At 41.3% G+C, this 22365-nt stretch overlaps 1 long non-coding RNA gene across 2 annotated transcripts in view; it reads right to left on the minus strand.

The window, feature by feature from the left end:
• Positions 1-12126: 12126 nt before the first annotated feature.
• Positions 12127-22365, minus strand: part of LOC130678963 (uncharacterized) — a 59670-nt gene continuing 49431 nt past the window's right edge. For both annotated transcript variants that reach the window (XR_008991951.1, XR_008991952.1), the window contains exon 3: positions 12127-12432. This is a non-coding gene — a long non-coding RNA (uncharacterized LOC130678963). The remainder of the gene's footprint in view (positions 12433-22365) is intronic.

Consider the following 22365-nt stretch of genomic DNA (forward strand, 5'->3'; position numbering starts at 1 on the left):
CACTGGTCTGTGAACGTCATACTAGAGAATGTAAAGCAAATGCATTCTGTACACAAATATCTACAAAATGGAGCAACTCAGTTGCCTTCCCAGGAGGCAGCCCTGAACAACTGGCCTAATTGTAAAAGTGGTTGACATGCTCACAATGGAATATTCTGTGTTCGTATCACCCATTTTAAGCAGTGGGCTTTGAAAGGGCAATGATGTCCTCAGTGAGACTGTGTAAAAGCAGATCACCTCAAGAAGAGAGAGGCAGTTTCAAAGTCAGGGCCCTGCCTTGGGGTTCACCAATTTGTTGAATTCAGACTCTTCATTCCTGTAGATTTTATAGATCCTCAGATCTGGGACCACAACTACCACCTAGGAAAATTATAGATTTAGAGGAAGCTGGGAAACAGGAACATCATATACATAAATTGGGGGCACTTCCGGTTTGCAGTATGACTAAAGAGTTTGGAAGTCATCACTCCCATTCCTTGAAACAGGAACAAAACCAAACAAACTGAAAACCAGCCACTCTCTTTAGATCCTTCAGAGAACTGAGGTCAAAGGGTAAATCACTGTCCCCCAAACTGTAGAGGCAGGCAGATGGATACAGAGAATTACAATTTACCAGAGCAGGAGCCTTTGCAGAAGCCACTACCAGAGTAGGAAAACCTAAACTATAATTGACACATGGCTGGAGGCTCTGTGTGGACAAGTTTAAAAATTAAAAACCCCTAGGAGGCCCAGTCTCAGGGGGTCTCCACACCTCTGTGAGTTTGACCTCCAGGAGCCCATCAGGTTCCCACCATGAGGTTGGTGGTAAGCTGATCCTCTCTGCTTCCAGCAGGAGAGGGGAAAGTAAGCATTTGGAAATACTCCTAGAGCTCTCCAGCCTCCTTATGAAGACTTGCCTTCAAGGGGGATTGTTGTACCAGAGCTTCACCCACTGGGGTTTTACCAGGGGCTTAGCCAACCTCGGGAAGGGAAATACCCAGTTTAGGCTCAGTGAAAGACTGGGGGCAAAACATAAGACTTTGGGGTTTCCAACACATCAGTAATGCTCCTGTGTAATAATGAAAGATTACAGCTGAAAGAACTGCGAGCCTCAGCCTCTAATTAAGGAGTCTAATTAAGCAGTCTCTAGGAAAACCCGACAACCAGGAGGACACAGACAAGGGCATGAAAGGAGCTTGTAGCTTCTGACACCGCAGCTACAGCAAAGAGCAAACAGCCTAACCCCGAGTCAGATAAACAGAAAATCTCATGCTAAATGTTTATCTACACAAATGGGGGGAAATCTGCAATGAAGGTATTCGTGTGACCAGATGAATCTCTGCTTACCTAGCAGAATGTTCTAGGTTCTCTGTTTAGAAAGGGAACACAGGATGAAGAGAAGTGGTCATATGGTTTTAGGATTTAGGGAGGAGGGAAAATCACCTTCGTTCAAGTTCTGCCCTCTACAAACTTAGCTGTCATTAGACACAGACTATTACTGATCCGCAGTTCTTACCATCTAGTGAAATATACTCAGGTGATGTTTGAGAGATTACAGAATCCAGTGAGTTTATTTGTTAGAAGTCATCAAGATTCCTATGAAAGTTTTATAGTTTATTGTGGTAATGAGTCAGTTAATTAATAATGAATCTTTGTTCTGATAACTTTATCTTGGCAAATCTTACACATTCCAGGGTTTCTCCAGTTTCACCGCCCAGCCTGTCTACGAACATGTGAGTGTCATGGAAAAAAAGTTCTTGAGAACTAAGGGCAGCTACCTTCTAGTTCTGATTTTGCCATTCATTTATTGTATAATCAAAGGGAAGTCACATATCCTTTCTGGGCCTCAGCTTTCCCCTCTGTGAATGAGGATAATAATAGCTGGCCTATATCAGCCCCCAAATCAGAATCAAATAAAGTAGTAAGGTATCATTTTAATGCACAGTTATTAATGTCTGTAAGTTTGTAAGTATATATGTACATAATATAGTGGGAGTAAAAAATCAATAAAATTTTTAAATGTAATTCGATGCAACTTAAAATTAATCCTCAGAATGTTATGAATATTTTACTAGAAATCATGAGTTTTTAAAAATATCACTATATTTTTATGATTTCCTTACCTTCTCATGGGATTCCCCATTCCATGTCCTTTCGTAACCCTCTCCAAAGCTTCCCTTATATTTTGAAAGTGTTTAGGGAGAAACAGAGTTTTGAAATTTGAAAACATCTTTGGGGCACTCTATGTCAGCTGGAAATTGGTTAAATGAGGATTTTCTCTAAAAGGAAAACAAATAAAATGCCCTTGACACAGCAAACAAACAGCTATCTTGAGGGCAATATTTTTAGGAGCTAAGTATAAATGAATCAACAACATCCATGGTGATTTTTTTTCCTAAAGCATAAAAGAAGCTAAGAAATAAATCTTTTATCCCAAATGCAATTTGGATCTTACTAAATTGAAAACAATTGTGCAAAATATTGGGGCCATTTGAGGATCACATCAGGCAGTTAGATCCCACGCCTGTCTAAAAATCTTACCACTTATGTGTAACACAAAATTACTGGTTTGCTGAGCAAGAATAAATCATTCTAGTGATCCAGGAGAGGACAAAATTGGAAAAACACAGCATTAGTCACCTTTCCCCAGACATGTGTCATGAAAGCAGACCGTGAGAAGGAAGGCACCAGGCCTAGTGCTAGTTCCTGCTGTTCATGTACTAGATAACATGTACAAAATGTGGGAGAGATGCCAGATCTAAGGAGCTCTGTTTATGCGCTGGGATCTGGGACTTGAGGCAAGTTCTATGCACAGATGACTGACTTAATTATAATGAAGGAAATGGACCAATGCCAGGACTATTCATGTCTTCAAAATAATGTGGGCTGAAATACAAGTTCTAACAAGGCTGTGAACTACAACTCAACTGTTAATCAGTTTACCAATGGGTTTGTCTTCTACACTCACTCTCTGGTAGGCAGAAGAGCATAGATGTTAAGAAACCGGGCTCTGGAGTCAGACAGTCAGTTCCCATGCCTCTCTGCCTCAGTGTCCCCATCTATAAAACAGAGATCATGATAATAATAGCACCTAACTCGCTGGGTTATGGTGAACATTAAAGAACAACCTATGCAAAACAGACCACCCAGTCTAGAGTCCTGCCCGTGGAACTTTTTATTACACATTCTCCTCTCTTTCTTTGCTCTATCCCAAGATACCCCAGGAGGCCTTTTTCCCTCTTCGCAACCTCATCTGGCCCTAGAAGAAAGCCTGTGCTCTAAGCATATCCCAACTAAAGTCCTTTCATATTTTCCTCCAGTCCGATTTTACTAGAGTATCATTTTTGAGCTCTAATGCACATACAGCAATCCCTGGGGACTGATAAAAAGTGCAGGTTCTGATTCTATAGATTTGAGTGTATCCCTGGAAGATCCTTCATTTCTCACAGGCTCTGATGCTTGAGCCTATGGGCCATACTTTGAGTAGCTAGGCACTAGGTATCTGGCTATTCAAACTGATGAGTAATTTCTTTTTCTGGGCCACTTGAATGATTGAGTTCTTCACCAGGATACTAACTGTCTACAATGTATAAGCAGTTGGATCCTCATTGAGCAATGGAATCCAGTTGCTGAATAGGTTCTTCACATGGCTACATTTCTTTACATGCAAAATTTAAAACTAATTACATTAATTCAAACTAAGGTTTTTGCGAGGAATAACGCCTTAAAGTGAACCAGTCAGGGAGCAATTTCACATCTAAAGAAGTTTGATCCAAAGATAACATGTGAGGCTAGAAATTTTAGGTCAATTTAAGAAGGAAAGATACTTTATTGGCAGCCCTAAAATTATTAGGCAGGCATTTGCAACGTCAAGCCATTCAGGGGTTAGGTGGGCAAAATGAATGGTGAATATGGGCAAGTTTTTTCCTCATCCATGTGGAAATAGTGGGTTGAATAGTGTCCCCCAAATTCATGTCCACTCAGAATCTTATTTGGAAATGGGATCTCTATATATGCTGTTAGTTCAAAGGAGGTCATACTGAATTAGAGTGGGCCCAAATCCAATCATTGGGGTCTTGATAAGAAGTGACACAGAGACAGAGGGACAGATGCAGAGAGGGATTCGTAAGACACAGAGAATGCCATGCGACGGCGGAGGCAAAGATGGGAGCGAAGCTGCCACAAGCCAAAGAACACCAAGAACTGTCAGTGCCAGAGGCTGGGAGAGAGGTCTTCCCTCTGGGACCCCAAAGAAGGGACCAACCCTGCAGACACCTGGATCTTGGACTTTTGGCCTCCTGATTGTAAGAGAGTAAATTTCCATTGTTTCAGCCACCTTGTGTGTGGTCATTTGTTATGATGGCCTAGGAAACTAACACAACAAGAGGCAAAGTCAGCCCAGTTGTCAACTGAGTCCCTGGAGTTCAATGTCCAGAGGCCTGCTGCTCTTTTTATTGGCAATGGAGAAGTGAGGCACCTACGTGGGGATATTGCCAGGGGCCCTGTCCTGCCTCTTTTGCTCTATTAGATCAGTAGTAGCTGCGGGAAGAAGGGCAACCTGTTCTGCTTTGATACAAAGATGATTCCCACCAGAGCAAAGACAACTGAATGCTTCTAAAAGGATTCAGTGACTCACACGGCTTCCACATCCGGCCAGATGCCCAAAGACGAGCCCCTGCATTTGGCAAGGTCTGTGGTGAGACAGGCAGCAGAGGTGTTCCAGTGGCAGAGGATGCATGGAATGAAGCTTCTGAGGATTATGCCCTAGGGCATGAATGGAAGGAGGGAGACGAGAGACATTCAGGAGGCAAAGGGGGACGTGATTAGTGAAAGGCATGGAAGGGGCTCATCCCCATCGGTTCTATTTTAACCTTGTAGGCACTTAGGCTTGGTGGTTCTTGCCTCTGCTTTGGGCACTGAGTTGTGCCTCCCAGGCTTGCACAACCACAGACAACTTGGAAACTTCTGCTTTGACTAGTGAGGAGCCTGAGATCCACATTTATCTCAAGAAAACATACTCAATTAAGGAAAACATACTCCCCACCCATGATTATTCTATATTCAGTAACACTGGTTAAACATAGGCCTCCTGCCAAAAAGACTCTTCAGTCTGTTTAAACAGAAGGAGGAAAATGCCAAAATTATTCTTTTCCCGTTTCCAGCTCAGTGCATTCATATCTGCTTTTTTCCACAGCATGGTTTAATGCAGTACAATGCATGCATAAAACACCTTTTACCTACAGAAATTAAAATATTCTATTGAAGTGCTTTAAACACACTTCTAATCTGCTTGGGTTGGGTGAAAATTACATCACTAAGTGCTTGAGGGGATTGTCAAAATGAAATATGTGCATCTGAGGAAATTCAAGTTCCATCCTCTATTCATGTTCTACAATAGCATCAGATTTGGAGTTAAAAGAACTTCTTGAGTTCAAGATTTGCTAGCTACTAGGATACTTGAGAAAAGTTCTTAGACTTCTCTGAGCCTCAGTGTGTTATACATGAAGAAATTACTCTCGAGTTTGCAGAGAAGAGTTTATAATAGATTTATAGGTCATACAATAGATCGGCTAAACAACAAATCATTTAGATTCATTGTCTGAATGCATAGATGATAAAGACAGAACTTCACTTTGAGCAGCCTCATCGTTTTCATTGCTTATGAAACCATTCTCTCTTCTTAGGAAGTTCCTCTTTCTCTCATTTTTTTATGTGGCCTGTGTATTTATAATGGCATCAGTTCACCTCACTTTTTACCAAATATGGGCTGACTTACAACATATTCTATATTTGTAATCTTGATTTAGCCGCATGTCTTTAGAGTTCTCACCCACCTTTGTCTCTAACCATTTTGACAATCAGGAAACTTATGAGTTTTAGTTCCAGAAGCTTCTGGCATTGCTGGAGTTCGGATTGCAGCCTCAACCTTCCCTGGTGATTCAAACTGACCTGCTTCATCCAGCATCCATAAGATGAATTGTCACTTAGCAATAGCATGTGGAGAAACAAAAAGCAAAAAACTGTTTTGATTGTTATATAGATGAAATGAGATACTCAGTTACATTAGAATATCCATTAAAAATTCCAAAGTTCTATGGAAAGATATTAAAAATTAAAGAAAAACTGAAGGAACAAAACAGCAGCAGAATCACAGAACCCAAGAATGGACTAACAGTTACCAAAGGGAAAGGGACTGGGGAGAAGGGGCGGGAAGGGAGGGATAAGGGCGGGAAAAAAGAAAGGGGACATTATGATTAGCATGTATAATGTGTGTGTGGGGCACGGGGAGGGCTGTACAACACAGAGAAGACAAGTAGTGATTCTATAGCATCTTACTATGCTGATGGACAGTGACTGTAATGGGGATTGTGAGGGGGACTTGGTGAAGGGGGGAGCCTGGTAAACATAATGTTCTGCATGTAATTGTAGATTAATGATAACAAAATTTAAAAAAATTAAATGCTTTCCTTATTTAATAAGAACTTTTCGAGCAATGGAACCTGGCCATGTTCTCCTATGGCTTGCTTTTCAACCTTCTAGACTTATCTCTAGGGCTTCAGTTGTATGGAGACTCAGTATCCTGAGGGCACTGAGGATGTCTACATTTATTCCTTCAGCAAATATTTTTGAGCACCTATTGCATAACCAGTACTTTTCTAAGCACTGGGTATAGCACAGAGACAAACAAGAAAGTCTGAATCTAGCCCCTCTTGGAACCTATATTTTAGTGGTGGAGACCAACAATAAACAAGAAAACAAACTAACATAATGTTTCCAAACAAACTGATATAATCTTTTGTACTATAAAGAATATGAAGAATACAAATAAATGGGAAAAAGAAGAGCTGCTTAGATGGTCAGTTTGACAAACCCTATCTGAAGAGGGACATTTAAGCTGAAACCAAAGGATGCAAGAGAACTGTGTGATGAGGCCTGAGGGGAAGAATGTTCTAGAAAAAGAGATTAGTTTGTGGTGTGTAATAGCAGCTTCAGGGAGAGATGTGCAGCAGCAGTGAGGAGAGCTGGGGAAAGAGGCTCATGGAGGTTGGAGAGGGGCCCGGGTTAGAGCCCAAAGGCCACTGCAGGGGCCACATTTCTGGATTTTGTTCCAAAACCAATAGCAAACCATTAAAGGAAAGTAATCACAGGTGTGATGTGATTTGATTTCTGGGTCAAGAGAATCACTCATAGATCCATGAGGAAAATGAGTTGGAGGGGACGAGAACAAAAACAGAGAAGCAGTTATGGAGCTGTCATGTGCTCAGTTGGCCTGTGTTTAGGCAGCAGGAGAATATGGAGAAAGCAAAGATAACTGAAATATTTCAGTTACACTGAACAGGAGTCACTGAGAAATTAGATGGTGGAGGAAATGGCGTGTGAAAAAGGGAAAGAATTAAGATTTGTCCATTTCTGTGTCCCCAGCCCTCAGCACGCTGCCCAGCACACAGCAAATGCCCGAAAAAACATTTAGAATTGCTTTGACTTTTCCCTGTGAAAACTACGTCTCCCAAACTCATGGTCAGGTAAAGAACAGAGGAGTATAGGAAATAAATAAGTGAATGAAAGGAGAGTCTAGAGAATGAATAAAGGAAGACAACAGAGACGCAGATTTCCTTTTGGTGAAGCTAGTAACGACTTTACTGTCAGCAGATCAAGGTTAAAGTCTTCCTTTATGTCTCTCTCTCCAGGCAGCTTTTCCATAAATGTCGAAGGACGTCCCAGGCCAGCAGAGGCAGAATTGAATATTGCATGGTGAATAAGGGATGGGACTGTATACAGAAAGGACATTTTTTAAGTTATCTTGTGATTTAGGCAATAATTTTTCATCATTTCCTTGGCTGGCTTTGAAGAGAGAGTTTGAGAATAAAGAAAAGACTATGAAAGCATACAGTCTGAAAATGAGAGAACCAAGCGATTCTGTCCTGGTACATTGATTCAGATGTGAGAGAGGGCATTTGTTAGTACTCTGTTTTAGCACTGATATCGCATACAAGCCTAGACACACTCCTTTTCAACAAGACTATTAAAAAAATCCTGAGATAGACAACATAATCCTTGGGAAGATTTTAAATAGGGAGCACGAATATTCCCACACTTCAGACTGGCGAGGTCAGAAAAAAATAGGGTCATACATATTAAATACTAATAAAGTGATTGCAGACACCCATACTTTAATGAACACCCATGGTTTAAGTCAGTACCTTTTAGAAATTCTGACATTCTCGAAAGGGTTTTCAGGCATGCAGCTCCGTCCCCAGCCTTTCTTCCAAGATGCAATTTACGGGCCGTTTTTAAAATCCTGCTGGCTCCTCATATACTTCCAAGTGGTGCCTTCAGACTTCCCTCCAAGTGAACTTTGCTAATACCATTTGGAGTCTAAAAATGGTGTTCACGAATTCAGTCTTGCCCAGTCTCCTCCAGCGGCAGGACTTAGTGTCCTGTACATGATTGATGAGTAGGCTTTGCTGTGGGATGAGCCACATCGTACACGTCTCACTGCCTCTCAGTTAGAACAGTGATGCTCATGGCTTATGTTTATTCCCTGTCTCTAACTGTAGCTCCTTCACCACCCTGTCAGCCAAATGTTATCTGAAATATTGACAGTCTTAAAAAAAATGTTTATTAAGGGATGATTTGGCTCTTGCAGGGCTGAAAGGAAATAACAGTGGCTTTTAAAGGGAAAGGAAAGATAATTCTAAAGGACTGGCAAATGGCATCAGTGAATACTGATTTAGAGGCTAAAAGGTCTTGGGGAGGGTGTCTCAAACCGGGTGTCTAAATTGCTGTTCTCTTTACGGTCAGCTCTAAAACTAGAATCTTCTTCAGAGGTGCACTGACTTCATAGATCAGGATAGTGTGAAAGTAATTTCCTTGGTGGGATACATAAAAGGTCACCCACCTTTACTTGTGCCAAGATTTCTAAAATTGCACTATTATCTTAATATGCAACTGCCCTCTCTCCCTCAGACTGACATGGTAGGATTGAAGATTTATATAGCCCATTCATTTTGTGGGCCGTTCATAGAGATGTTGTATTTCCTTTTAGTCTTTTCTGGCCCCCTACTCTGTCCTCAGGTAGAATTGCTGGCTCCTTCCTGTGGATCACCCGGCACCTGTACTTGCTTTCCTCGCCTCCTACATACCACTCTGCACTACACTTAACCGTATTCTATGCTATATTTTCCCCCACTAGTCTCCTGAGAGAAGGGACTACGATTTATTTATATTTTTATCTGCAAACGCCTGATGTAAGTACTATTTTGGTATCCCACCCAAATAGAAGGATCAGGAAAGAGTCTCCACTGTATTAAACCCTGTTAAATCCTGCTCCCTCAGGGCCCTGTAAAGTAGGAATTCAGAAAGCAAAAAGAGCCATTGAAACACATCCATCCTTCACTTGTTCCAGATCAAGAGGAACATGGAAAGTTTTATGGAACCACACATAACACACAACAGTTTTACCAACCTCACATTGTCCCAGCAGTGAAGCAAAAAACAGAAACTTAGGTCCTGAGACCCCTACATGCTGAGTTTGGGGCATTCTGCTTCTGTCTTGGGAGAGAACCACTCTTGAAATTCTGTAAAGTCAGGGCCCCCTCACTGTTACTGAATCCCCAAATCTGGATTTGCATGCCTGATGTTCAGTAAGCCAATCTCTGAGTCACTGAATTTGAAGCAGAGAAAGTTTTGCTATCAGAAGGGCAGGCCCAACTAGAAGGCAAGGGAACTTTCCCAAATCTGCCAAGTTTGGTCAGCAGCAAAGCAACCCTTTTTAAATGAATTTTGTAGTATTTCTGGGGAAGATGCCCAAAAAACAGTGAATGAATGAATGAATGAATGAATGAGTGATGTCGAAACTGGCCCAATTTTCCCTCTTCCTCTCAGTACTCTGCGTGTCATTTCCCTTGACATCATGTGCGATGTACTTAGCACCACCATCTAATTTTAGTTCTAGGAGACAAACAATCTAAAGAAGAAACCTGACTGCTGGTGTTAACAAGATATGTCAGAGGAGTTTTAGGTGACTTCTAAAAGGTGGCTTTTTGAAGTCATTATTTTTCAATCAGCAGAATAGTTAGAGAAGTTTTTCAGCAATTCAGAAGAGCAAGGGTTGGCTAGGTTTATAGTGCCTGTCCCCTGAGACACATTTGAAGAAAATGGTAACACCAAATAATTTTTTAAAATATGTCTTTTCCATAATTTCAGACAATGTCATTATGAGAAGCTTCAGAATGATTCCTGAACAGACCCTCACTCACGATGCCATCTGCGTCTTTCGGCACCCATGTAATTAATTCCTCTCTCCCGGCTCTCTGGTCTGTATGCCTGCCTGCTTGCCTTTGTTTATTTCTTTCTTTTCCATCCCTCATTCCTCCTTTCTTTCCATCTTATTAGTCACTAGACTTAGATGTATTCATCAACATTATCTTATATAATCCTCACACAATGAAATAGAAGTAAGATTGTAATTATTTTTACAGTTTGGGAAACTGAGTCTCAGAGATGTTAAATAACTTTCCCAGGCTCGCACAGCAAAGTGAAAATTCAAACCCAGAAGCAAAAAGACTCCAAGACCCATGATCAGTCCATTTTACTAGTTTGTTTCTGACATATATATATTTTTTATAACAGAAAAACTGATTATGTGGAAAAAACATAATGTCTGGGGATTATTAAAAGTTCATTTTAAAGCTAATGAAAAGGAAGAAAGAAACATGAAGAAACATAAGATAAATCAGGAAGACAGCATATTTTTATAGCCCTAAGCAAAAGATAGAGAAAAATAGATTTGAGCGAGGATTAAATGTTAGTTTCTTCAAGACTCTTCTTGATGTATTATAAAAATTGATCATGTGTCCCTAAAAGCCATAATATAATTATCTGGATGCAGTCATTTGACAATGAAATGCAATTCTTCCCTGATATTCAAGGACAGTAACAATGGCCTCCAGGGACAGAGAATAAAAATACAGATAGAGAGACGTGAATGAGCGTCATTTACCAAGAAGCCCAAGATATTTCACTGCTGCTTTTCCTGCTGACTCCTTATCAATTACCATAGCTTCCCTGAAAGATAAGAGATGGAATGTTTGGGTTTCTGTTTAGGGATTTCCAGTTGAATGGATGATTGGTCAACTGACTGAATACCCTTGGATGGATTCCAAAATCCTTAACTAACTGGCCTACAATGTACCACAGGACCTGGTTCTCTGACCTCCCAGCCTCAATCTCAGCCATTCCTGTCGGGATTTCCACGCTCCTCCACCACAAGCTTCTTTATTTCTTCAGTGACACTCCCATGCTCCTTCACTTTCAGGATCTTCTCCCTTGGATTGCGTTTCCCTCGCCCATCCCTTCCCTCCATTCACTCCCTGCCCTATCTCCTAACCTCTTTTCACCCTTTTATTTATCTTTTATGTCCCAGCTGACCCCTTTCTGAGAGAGGTACCCCCCAGACAGCAAAGGTCAGGTGTGTCCCCATGCCTTAGCCTGAGAACTTGCCAGTTACAGACGCTGTTGTAAATGATTCAAATGTGCTTTTCATCAATCCCCACAGCGACCTTCAGAGGGAGGTACTGCCATGACTCCAAGGCACATCTGGAGAAACCGAGGCATGGAGTGATTAAATAACTGGCTCATTGTCACAGAACTGGTGTGAGAAGAAGAAAACTTGAGCCTCCTCACTGGATTGCAGAGCCCAAACATTCTCTCGGCTGCTTGGCTAAACTGTCTCTTTTAGGAAACCCTATCTGCCAACTCCTGGCATCCTTTTTTCCCTGAAGTACTGCTCCTCGTAATTATTTGTGAAATTATTTGGGTTCTTTTTGTCCACCTTTCCTACTATAAGCTCTGAGAACAAATCTCAACTGCAACTCTTGTATCTAGTATCATGCCTGGAACATAAGAGGTAGCCAATAAATATTTAAAGAGTAAATAAATAAATAGATGGTCAAATGGAGGAACAGATGGATAGGCAGATGAATGACTCTGTTGGCTTATGTCTTTAAAAAATAGTGCCAATGAATCTTGGATTTTAAGCTTTACCCACAAACAAAAACCCTGTCCCTGGGGTAGCAATAGTATCATCTTATATGAAGATCAATGTACTTGGTCTGCGTATTTTGGAGACACTAAGTCTTAGTTCACCTCCGTTTTATTTTTCAGTGGGAAGCACTGATGTAGGATGCTGTGGATCCAGGCAAATTTTTAAGAGATTAACAATAAAATTGGCATGAGGAAAAGGATGAGTAGAATAAAGTGGTATAGTATTTCTGAGCTGAAAGAGACCATAAAGATCACTAAATTCAACTTCTTCATGTTACAGTAGCTGATGTAGTAATAGTTCTTAGATCTTGGGATGGATTCCTTCAACCATATCTTCATCTGTTTTCAGCACGGGCAGGAATTCAGAAGTGTTCTGTCAGTGTCCTCCTTTTCTAGCATGCTCTGCTGCTGTCAGCTAAAGATAAGACACAGTGCATTTTAGAAAAACCACATGACTGTGATACAACCCTTTCAGTCAGCTTTGGAAGACCCAGTGACTGATAACTTCAGACACAAAATCTACTTACCAAATGTCTGAACACAAATACAAATCAACAGTCTTAAGTCATAAAGCAATTATTTCATATAAGTGTGAGGTTTGAACATAGGCTTCTGGGGATAAGGCGTGTTGCAAAGATATTCCATTTGAAAATAGTATGGCAATTTTTGTTAAGATCAAAGGTTGATTTCAAAGGAAAGACCTCTTGGAATATTTTTCCTCATCTGGGTGTCTGACCTGTGTAGAAATACAACTCCGAACTCAAGGCTGCATAGAAAAATACTGCATGAGCAAAGGACTTGGACCCAGAAAATTGTCCTCTTTCTTGGGTAAACCTCTTGTCTTCTCTGAGCCTGTATTCTTATCTGCAAAAGGGAGCTAGTCCTTCAACAAACACTGAGACAGTGTCTGTCATGGGTGAGGTTTATGAACAATGTGGAGAGCTGTCATTTGCCAAAAGCATGCCATGTTTTGGGTACTTTTCCTTTATTGCCTCATTCTGTCCGCAAAACCCTGTGACAGTGATGTTGGAAACCGAAGCTTGGATGGTTCAGCAACATACTAAGTGGAAAATCCAGGATTCAAATCCAGATCCATTTACCCCAAAACCTTTGTTCCTTTCACTCAGCTTTACATACAGTCCCATGTGTAGGAAAGGGCTTTGAAAACTGTGAAGGGCTAGATAAGCAGTAACTGTTGTTTTTGTGTGTAGTCTTCCATGGATTTATGCTGCTTTCTAAATTCTATTTTTGCTCATTGTTAGCTTGAAGTGAAATCCTTAGGGAAACTTTCTTCCCTGTCTGGAACTCCCTGGAAAAGAACTTCAATGGAGTTTGCAGTAGACTTGCCTACCTATCTTGTAGCTCTGTCCAACTTCCACACTTCAGGGGGGAGAAGAGTCATTGTAACGGTTTCCCCAGAGACCCCACAGACCAGGACGAGGAGTCAAGCCCTCCCTCGCTTTCTCTCTCCCCAAATATCAGAGTATCTATAGGCAAGATCCCCTCATTTCCAGCATAGTCCTACACTCTGGGCAGTGCTTAATCTCTAAGATAATCTACCTTTAAAGGTCTTGAATATTTGAAGTGTTGATAATTTTCTTATTTTTATTTTTTCCCCAGCTTTTCTAAGGTATAACTGACAGATAAAATTATATATATATATATATATATATATATATAAAATATACAAAGTGATGATTTATAAGTATACATTGTGAAATAATTACCATAATCAGGTTAATTAACATAGTCATCACTTCACATATTTACTTTTTTTTTTGGTGAGAATGCTTAATATCTGCCCTCTTAATTCAAATATAACATACAGTATTATTAACTATAATTGTCTAGTTGTACATTAGATCCTCAGAACTTTTTATCTTAGATATTGAAGTTTGTGCCCTTTGACCAGCATCTTCTCATTTCCCTCCCCCTGTTAACCCAGCCCTTGGCTACCACCATCTACTCTGTTTCTGTGAATTTGGCTCTTTTTAGATTCCATATATAAAGATATTGTACTTTATTTATCTCTGTCTGGTTTGTTTCATTTAGCATAATGTGCTCAGGTTTCATCCATGTCATTGCAAATGATAGGATTTCCTTTTTAGGCCAAGTAGTATTCCATTACATAGACTATAACATTTTCTCTATCCATTTATCCATCAACAGACACCTAGGTTGTTTCTTTGAAGTGTTGGTAATTTTAAATTCTGTTATTTCACACTCATTTTTCATTCCCATGACTGTGATGGGATTAAAGAGGGGGCTGGTGTTAGTACTGCCAACAGCAATAGCCTGCGTCATGGTGATGCTCAGCAGCCAGGAGGTTCTCTGGGTTCTGCTGAACTAGGCCTGGCTCCATGTCTCCAAAGCGCTGATGCCATGGTTGGGAATATTTAACCTCTAGAACCACTAAGGACAAAATAAAATGGTGAAAAACCCAGGGGGATGCATTATCTAGGGAATGGAAATTGATTAGAGAGATGCAGATAGATAAAGAAGAAGATTGAACAACTGAATCACTGATTTTTTCCCCACTCTCAGGGTAGTTTTTCCTTCTAGATGGACCCATGTTACAGTGTTACAGGATAGTGTTGCCTGGGAGACCCTAGAATTGATTGACCAAACCAAGGTACCTTTGAGAGTAAACAGGAGGTATTAAACCTATCCCCAGGGCAACAGGTATGTATACCCTGTCTGCCTTGGGCAAGTCAGGATGTACGGTCTCCCCAGTTTTGCCCACGTCAGTCTGGCCTAATGCTCACTGAGCAGGTAGTTCCCGTTTTACCCTTCCTCTGCTCTATTCCCAACTGTTTCACTTTCTCCAATGTGGAGACTAAGACCTAGACTCTTTGGTTGAACTGACTTGAGTTTTAATCCTAGCCCTGCCAATTACTAGCCACATGATTTAGCAAGGTCCTTTAACATCCCTAATTCTCTGAATTCTTAACTGGGAGGTGGGGTTAATAATAGTACCTACCTCCTACAGTCATTGTGAGGATGAAATGAAGTATTTAAGCAGGTAAACTGATTGACATTGCCTGGTGCATAGCAAGTGTTCAATACACATTTGTTATAATTTCTAGTTATTACTCAGTGTTGATGAAAAGGCAGATATTATATAACTCCTCATATTTTACTCTAGAACAACATCCCTCTGTCCTCCTTGTGAAATTAACCTCCTTTCCCACTTGACTCACATACTCTCACACTCCTCATATAATGTTTATAGTCTATTAGACTTGGGTTTGTATCTATTTCCTCTCATTCTTTTCTTTTTTCCCATTGCATAGCCCACAGTACATGCTCAGTAAATATTTGTGGAATTCAGTTGAGAAGGTGGTTTGGAAAAGGTGGTCCAAATTCTTTTCAACCCAATAAATAAATGAATCACTTTGCATCATGTTTTTGAAACCACCCACATTTGCTCTTTCTGACTGGGAGGTGCACACTTAAAAATCAGAGGTCCTCAGACTGGAGATTCAGTCTTGGACTGAGTTTTGGGAGCTGGGGGTACAAATTCATGGTTTGCTGTGCTGGGCCAGGGTGGGCAGCAACTAGGGGAAATAGAATGGAAGGAATGGAAGCTTGGGACATAGACAAACCTGGGCTGTATCCTGGTCCTGCCATGGGCTTTGTGGCTTTTGGCTAACTTTATATCACTCATTGAGCTTTACCGTCCTCAGATGAGAACTGGAAATAATAACATCTGCATTCTTAGTTAATCTAGGATAAGATATTTTATTTATATATGTATATGTATATGTATATGTATATATGTACATATGTATACACACACACACAGAGGCATGTAATGGTGGAAATGTGAGTTCATTAAATGGTGGCTATTGGTCTCCTAGACATGAGTCTAATTATCCAGGAAAAATTCCCAGCAGGGATAAGATCAGTTTAGAAAAATCAATCATAAGGCAATTTAGCAAGAGTCATCAACAAGCTGGAGTCAGAAAACAGGAGAGAGGAGCTTGCACTAAAGGTTGCCTAAGTTCAGGGTGAGAGGCAGACTTCTGCCGCAAAACAGGCCCGAATCCCCAACCTAATATTCATGCCCAAATCAAGTTAAGCGAGGTATTTTGTTTGTACAGCAGCCCCAGGGGAAATGCCGCCTGGTAAATTCTAGTGTTGCTACTCAGAGTATGGTGGGAGGACCAGCAGCATCGATATTACCTAGAAGCAAGTTAGATATGCAGGTCCTCAGCACCCCACCCCCTAAATCACAGTTTGCACTGTACTAAGAACTCCTGATGGTTTACACGGACTTGAAAGTCTGAGGAGCACTGACCTCCCAGAAACCAAGACATAGCTGATTGAGTTTTTTCACAAAACAAAATCGGCTTCAGTCTGACAGGCCAGCACTCCGAACTCGCAGCTGGCTTGCCAGGGTCTGAGGCTGGGTGGTTCACCGCTCCAGGTCCCCGACTCTCAAGGCTGGCCATCGGATAGCGACACATCTGCCTTCATGGGAATAAGGGCCCTGTGCTGGGAGCCTGAGGCCCTCTTCCTCTGGGAACCTCGATGGCTTGGAGGTGGGCCAGCGTCCCCTGGAAGAAGCTCTGTTCATCTTGCTAGGAGCCAGTCTCCTCACTCTCCCAGAAGCATCCACCCTTTATTGGTTTATGCCGTTCCTTTTGCTTGGGTTTCTTCCCACACTGCTCCAATCATCCAGATTTGTCAAACCTTCCTCTTCCTTTAAGCTGGTGGTTCTGAACCTTGGCTGCTGAATTATCTAGTTCCAATCTGCTGATGCAGCAGAAAACAAAACCAAATAACCATGCAAACAGCAACCGACATTCAGTCTTCACCTTTGACCAAATCTAAATCTTGAGAGGGCAGCACCCAGGCATGAGTATTTTTCAAAGCTCCCGGGTTATTCCGATGTGCAGTTGAAAGTGAGAACTACTCCTTTTAGCTTTTAGTATTTTCTTCACTTCTAAACTATGGTTTTGCAATATACAAGAGGACTTAACTACATGTTATTTTGTACTGTTCTCTAATTTGTTAATCACCTCCTCCAATTAATTTCAAACTCCTGCCCAGTAGTGCTGGAGCAGGATCACAGGGGCTTCTGAAAGGCAACAGTCATGGTGGAAACAGGGTCTATAACAATGTGTAACTATGCGTCTCTTTCCAGTTCCACCTTTAGTGAGGCCCCTTTGGGAATTTGCAGTTGGCCATGATAGGTATTTACAGCCAGAAAATAGGCATACAAATCAGAATGTAATAAACATATTTTGCCCAGAGACCTGGTTGTTAAATACTTACCAGCATACCACAGTTCTTATCTTTATTATTCTCTGCATCTAGTATCCATTGCTGGGACTAGGGGAGATATTTAGTAGATTATTACTGGGCCAGCAATATTCATGGCAAGATTTGTTGAGCTTGCAATAGAAAAGAGGATAAAGACAGGGGATAGTGAGTCAGGGAGAGCACAAATGGGTAGAAGGGGATAATTCTAAGGGGATAGATGGACATGAGGTCTCAAGGGAGCAGCTGATACTGCTTTGAGAAGCAGTGATTTTTAGGGAAGCACTTGGGACAGTGGAGGTCCCAGGTGGCAACAGTGGTGAACTTGAACAGAAACTTCATAGAAGAAGACATATGATTGGCCAATAATGATGCTCCACATCATTAGTCATCGGGAAAATGCAAATTAAACATATAATGAGATACCATTTCCCTCCTAGTAAATGGCTAAAATCCAAAAGACTGAAATTCCTGAAGCTGGAAAATATGTGAAGTACTGGAACTCTCATACATTGCTGATGGGGATATAAAATGAAACAAACTCTTTGGAGAAACCTGTCAGTTTCTTGTAAAATTAAATGTACATTTATATGATTAAGAAACAGTTTCATCCCTGGACTTTACCTAAGTGAAACAAGAACTTAGGTTCACAAAAAGACTTGTACAAAGACAGCAGCCTTGTTCATGATAGTGAAAAACTATAAAGAACCTACATGTCTACCAACAGAAGTATGAATCAACTAATTGTGATATATTCACAAAGTGGGATCCTATTCAAGAGTAAAATAAAAAGGGACAAACTTCTGATACATGCAGCATATCAAAACATAAGGTCAAAAACATCACTGTAAGCTAAACACTAAATGGTGCACACCATATGATTCCACCTACATGAAGTTCAAAAGTAGGCTAAATTAATCAATGAGAATAGAAAACAAAATAGTGGTTTCTTTTGGCAGGAGATGAGTGAATTAATTGGAAAGGCCACAAGGGAAATTTCTGAAGTGATGGAAATGTCTATCTTGTTTGAATGGTGGTTATGATTATATACAATAGACAAAGTTCAAAAAGCTAAACACTTCAGATCTGTGCATTTTATCTTTAGTGAATTTTACCTGAAAAAGTTGATAATATATACATACATACTATATCAATTTTCAATTGCTGCATAACAAATTACTCCAAACTTTAGAGCTTAACCCAGCAAATATTTATCATCTCACATAGTTTCTGAGGGTCAGGAGCCTCGGTTAAGCTTAGCCGGTGGGTTATGGCTTATGAAGTTGCAATCAAGCAAGAAAGTGATGGTCTTTTATGACTAATCTCCCAGGTGGCATACAGGGATATCTGAGAACACTTGAGGCAGGAGGCTTCATCTCACAGGCCCTTCCTAGGGCTGTTCTCAACATGACTTTCCCCACAATAAGGGATCCTAGAGGGAGAACAAAGCCATAGTTCTTAATAACTAATCTCACAACTGGCAAGCCATCACTTCTGTGCTGCTCTATTGATCACACAGACCATCCCCAGCAGAGTTTGGGAGGGGAGTACACAAGGGTGTGAATGCCGGGAGGTGGGATAAAGGTAGGCCACTTTCAAGTCTGGGTCCCACACTCTCATATTTTATGAAGTAATTAAGCCGTGCCTGACAGTGTCACCCAATATCATGCTCATTATTTGGTATCCCAGGAACCCTGGAAAAGAGGTCACATCTCATACATGCATCTTGAGCATTGGGAGATCTCAGTGAAATCAGTTTTAGCTGAGAGGGGAGGGAAGACAGGGCAGAACACACCCCTTAATAAACCTAAAGGGGCTGAGGACTCCATTTGCCAAGAACAGAACAAAGCAGTGAAATCTCTGGCCAGGACAGGAGAGAATTAGACAAATGATTGAAGGAAGCAGAGTGGAGGGGCAATATTTGGGATATCTGAGAACATTTACTTCCTGCCAGGGCCTCACCCTCCCTTGGTTCTCCTCTTCCTTCTCTGACTGAAATTCTTGAACTCCTTTGCTGGCGTTTTCTTCTTTACCCTGGAATGACCTTGTTCCCTCTTTTCAAGACTGACAACTCTCCCTCCTCTCAGCAATAGTTCCTTTCTCTGCTTTTACAGCGCCTCCTTTGTTTCTGTGTCCTTTTATTTTATTGTTTGACTTGATTGCTTGTTGTTTACCTCTCTCACACTACAGTTTGAGTTTCATGGACACAAGGACTGTGTCTTATCTGTTTTCATACTTTCTGAAGTGCCTTGCACACAGAAGATACCCTATAAATATTGGTTGAAATGAAATGGCATTTTTCAATTCTACATCCTCTAGCCCAAAATGTACAAAGCTTCATATTCTTTCTATTAACCACCAAATTAGTCAGTCTTCTCCTCTCACACACACACATTTTGTCCCCTTTTATGGAGCTCATGACTGCAGGCATAAGCCAGGGAGTATTCATGACTTTGACCCTGATAATGATAGTTGATGCTGAAATTAAAAAGAGCAACAGAGGGACAGATTACCTCTACAAACAAAGAAGAAGCCTAGTTCAAAAGGGCAGTATCTCAGACACAGTTGGCAGTTCAGGAAACGAATCAAACATTTCATGAATTTTTTGCTTACAGATTCCAATTCTTATACTTTTTCTGTTCATGTATGCAAAGCACTGTGCTTATAATGCTCCCTAAGCATCCTTTTCATCACTGCTCCTGTGTTGTGCCCAAAGTCGCGAATCCCAGAAGACCACCAAGGAGCCAACACCCATGCAAAAGCAAAGAGCCTTTATTCGAGCTAGCTCGAGCTCAATCTCTCATCTACACCAACGCAGTGGCAAGATGCCAGAGGAAGGGAGCGAGTTTCAATACCACAAAGGTTTTATGGGGTTCTAGGGCAGTTGGTGGGGTGATGGTCGTGGCTCTGGCTGATTGGCTGGATCTAGGGGTAGTTGGTGGGGAGATAGGTCGTGGCTCTGGTCAACTGGCAGCGTCTCAGGGTGGTGGGTGAGCTCCTTGCTGACTGGAGAGGAGAGAGACCAAACTCCGATTGGGTGAAATAGGATCCGGATCCCGATTGGCTGAAATAGGATCCAGGTCCCGATTGGCTGGGGTAGGATCTGGGTCCCAATTGGCTGAAATAGAATCTGGGAGCTTGCCCTTTCATCCTGGTCATTCTTTAATTAAAAGTCCATTATAATCACCTTTTCTCCAAGGAAGGAGTTTTTATCTATAGTAAGTGGATTTTTATTACACCCTTGCAGTTTTGGTAATGTAATGTGATGTTCTTATCTATTCCAAGGACCTTCTGAGTCCCAACTACTTCTGTGAGGTATGGGTCTGATTTTGGACAAGTATCCTGGGTCATAGTTTCAACAACTTCAGGGGTTTTCCAGGCTGGAAGAAGGAACTGCACTGATATCACTCTTGGAGGCACAAGTAGGCTAAGTGCCCAGGTGGTCTCTGTCAGCAGGATAGAATCCAGTGCACGCTGTCCCTAATCTGTCCCATTACTGTGGTCCTTGTCCTAGAACTCAAACCCAGCCCAATTAGTGAGTCAACCCGGACCCAGGCTACAAGCCCTGCCCACGGGTGGACTCCAGAATTCATTAATCCTGGCTGCCTGTCTTGCTATAGCCATACCTGCTGTGAGTTAAGGCCTTTCCCCATAACCTGCAGGGCATTTTACAGGCATTGTTCAACATGAGTAAGGGGCTAAATATGAGGATGGGACTTCGTGCTTCTCTTTTCCCACTTAGTCCTTTGTTGGGGCTAGGCGAGTATGTAAGAGGCAACATTATATATTTAGTAGACAAGCCCCAAATCTGGAGTCAAGCTAATCTAGATTCTTCTTCCCACTTACGACTCTTATCAGCTATTTAATCTTGGACAAATTACATAGCCTCTTTTCTCATTTGGGAAATGGGAGGAATAATACATGTAAAACAGGTTCATTTCAATAATTAAGTGAGCAGAGGTGTGTGAAGGCCCTAGCATGTTGTACATGCCCAGTAATGTTATTTCTGTTTCTGAATTCCCTTACCTGGAGTCTTGCCTTACCAGTCCAATGGGTCTACTGAGAATATCACCCCAGATTCTATGCTCAGCTGCAATGTCCACCACCACCTCCCTCCTGTGACTCCTTGACTACCACTGGAATCCATTTCCATGACTCCTTAGAAGTGACACCAGCCAAATCAAACACAAGGTCCTTGTGTCCCTTTGGACTTGTTATACTGGATTAATGGTTGCTTATTTGGGGGTACAACCTGTAGTTGATTCACTTTTCCCTGTCTTGGCCTTACCTAGTCTCAGAGCCTCCCATCCCTCTGCTCAGTGCCAGTAAGGCACAGGCAAGCAGAAAATAGTATTCAGTATACAAATTTGGAGTTGCACAGGCTGGATTTAAATCCCATTGCCATAATTTCCACACTTTGTGACCTTAGGCAAGCTCCTTAACTCCTCCGAAGCCTCAGTCTCTCCATCTTTAAAGAGAGCTTCAAAGTCTTACCAAGCTTTAAGATGATGGGGAGAATCACATGACATAAAACATATAAAGCTCTTAGCGAAGTACCTGGCAGATAAATGAATGCTCAATTAGTATTGGTTATTATTTTATGCTTTGCTGCTGAGCCCAGCTATGCAATGATGAAGCAATATTTGAATATTGCTCACCTGTCAGTAATTGGAGTCAGGCCTCTAGTGTTTCTGCCAAATTAGGCAATCCTCATTTTTGCATGATAAATTTTGGGTAAAGGGATATGAGTGACTCATTTGATATATGTACATTTGAGTATGTTTTCCTTTATTTGCTTTATCTCTATTCATGAGTAATGGCAGAATTCAGATGCAAAATAAGGAAAAAGTGATCAGTTAGGATTCTTAGCTCATCTGTGTCAGTGAAGTACGTACACAAGCCACAAGGAAAAGGGAGTCTGGAAGAAAGGTGATCTGTAAGCAGTCTAATAAAATAATCTCCATGAAAATCTCCAAAGGCCCAAACCAAGCAGAGGTATAGGAAGTAAAAGACCTCAGGAATCCTGGGCTTTAGTGTGCCCTACCTGTCAAAACCACAAAAAACTACATTTATCAG

The sequence above is a fragment of the Manis pentadactyla genome, chromosome 10 (genome assembly GCF_030020395.1).
Source record: "Manis pentadactyla isolate mManPen7 chromosome 10, mManPen7.hap1, whole genome shotgun sequence".
In the NCBI taxonomy this organism is placed as follows: domain Eukaryota; kingdom Metazoa; phylum Chordata; class Mammalia; order Pholidota; family Manidae; genus Manis; species Manis pentadactyla.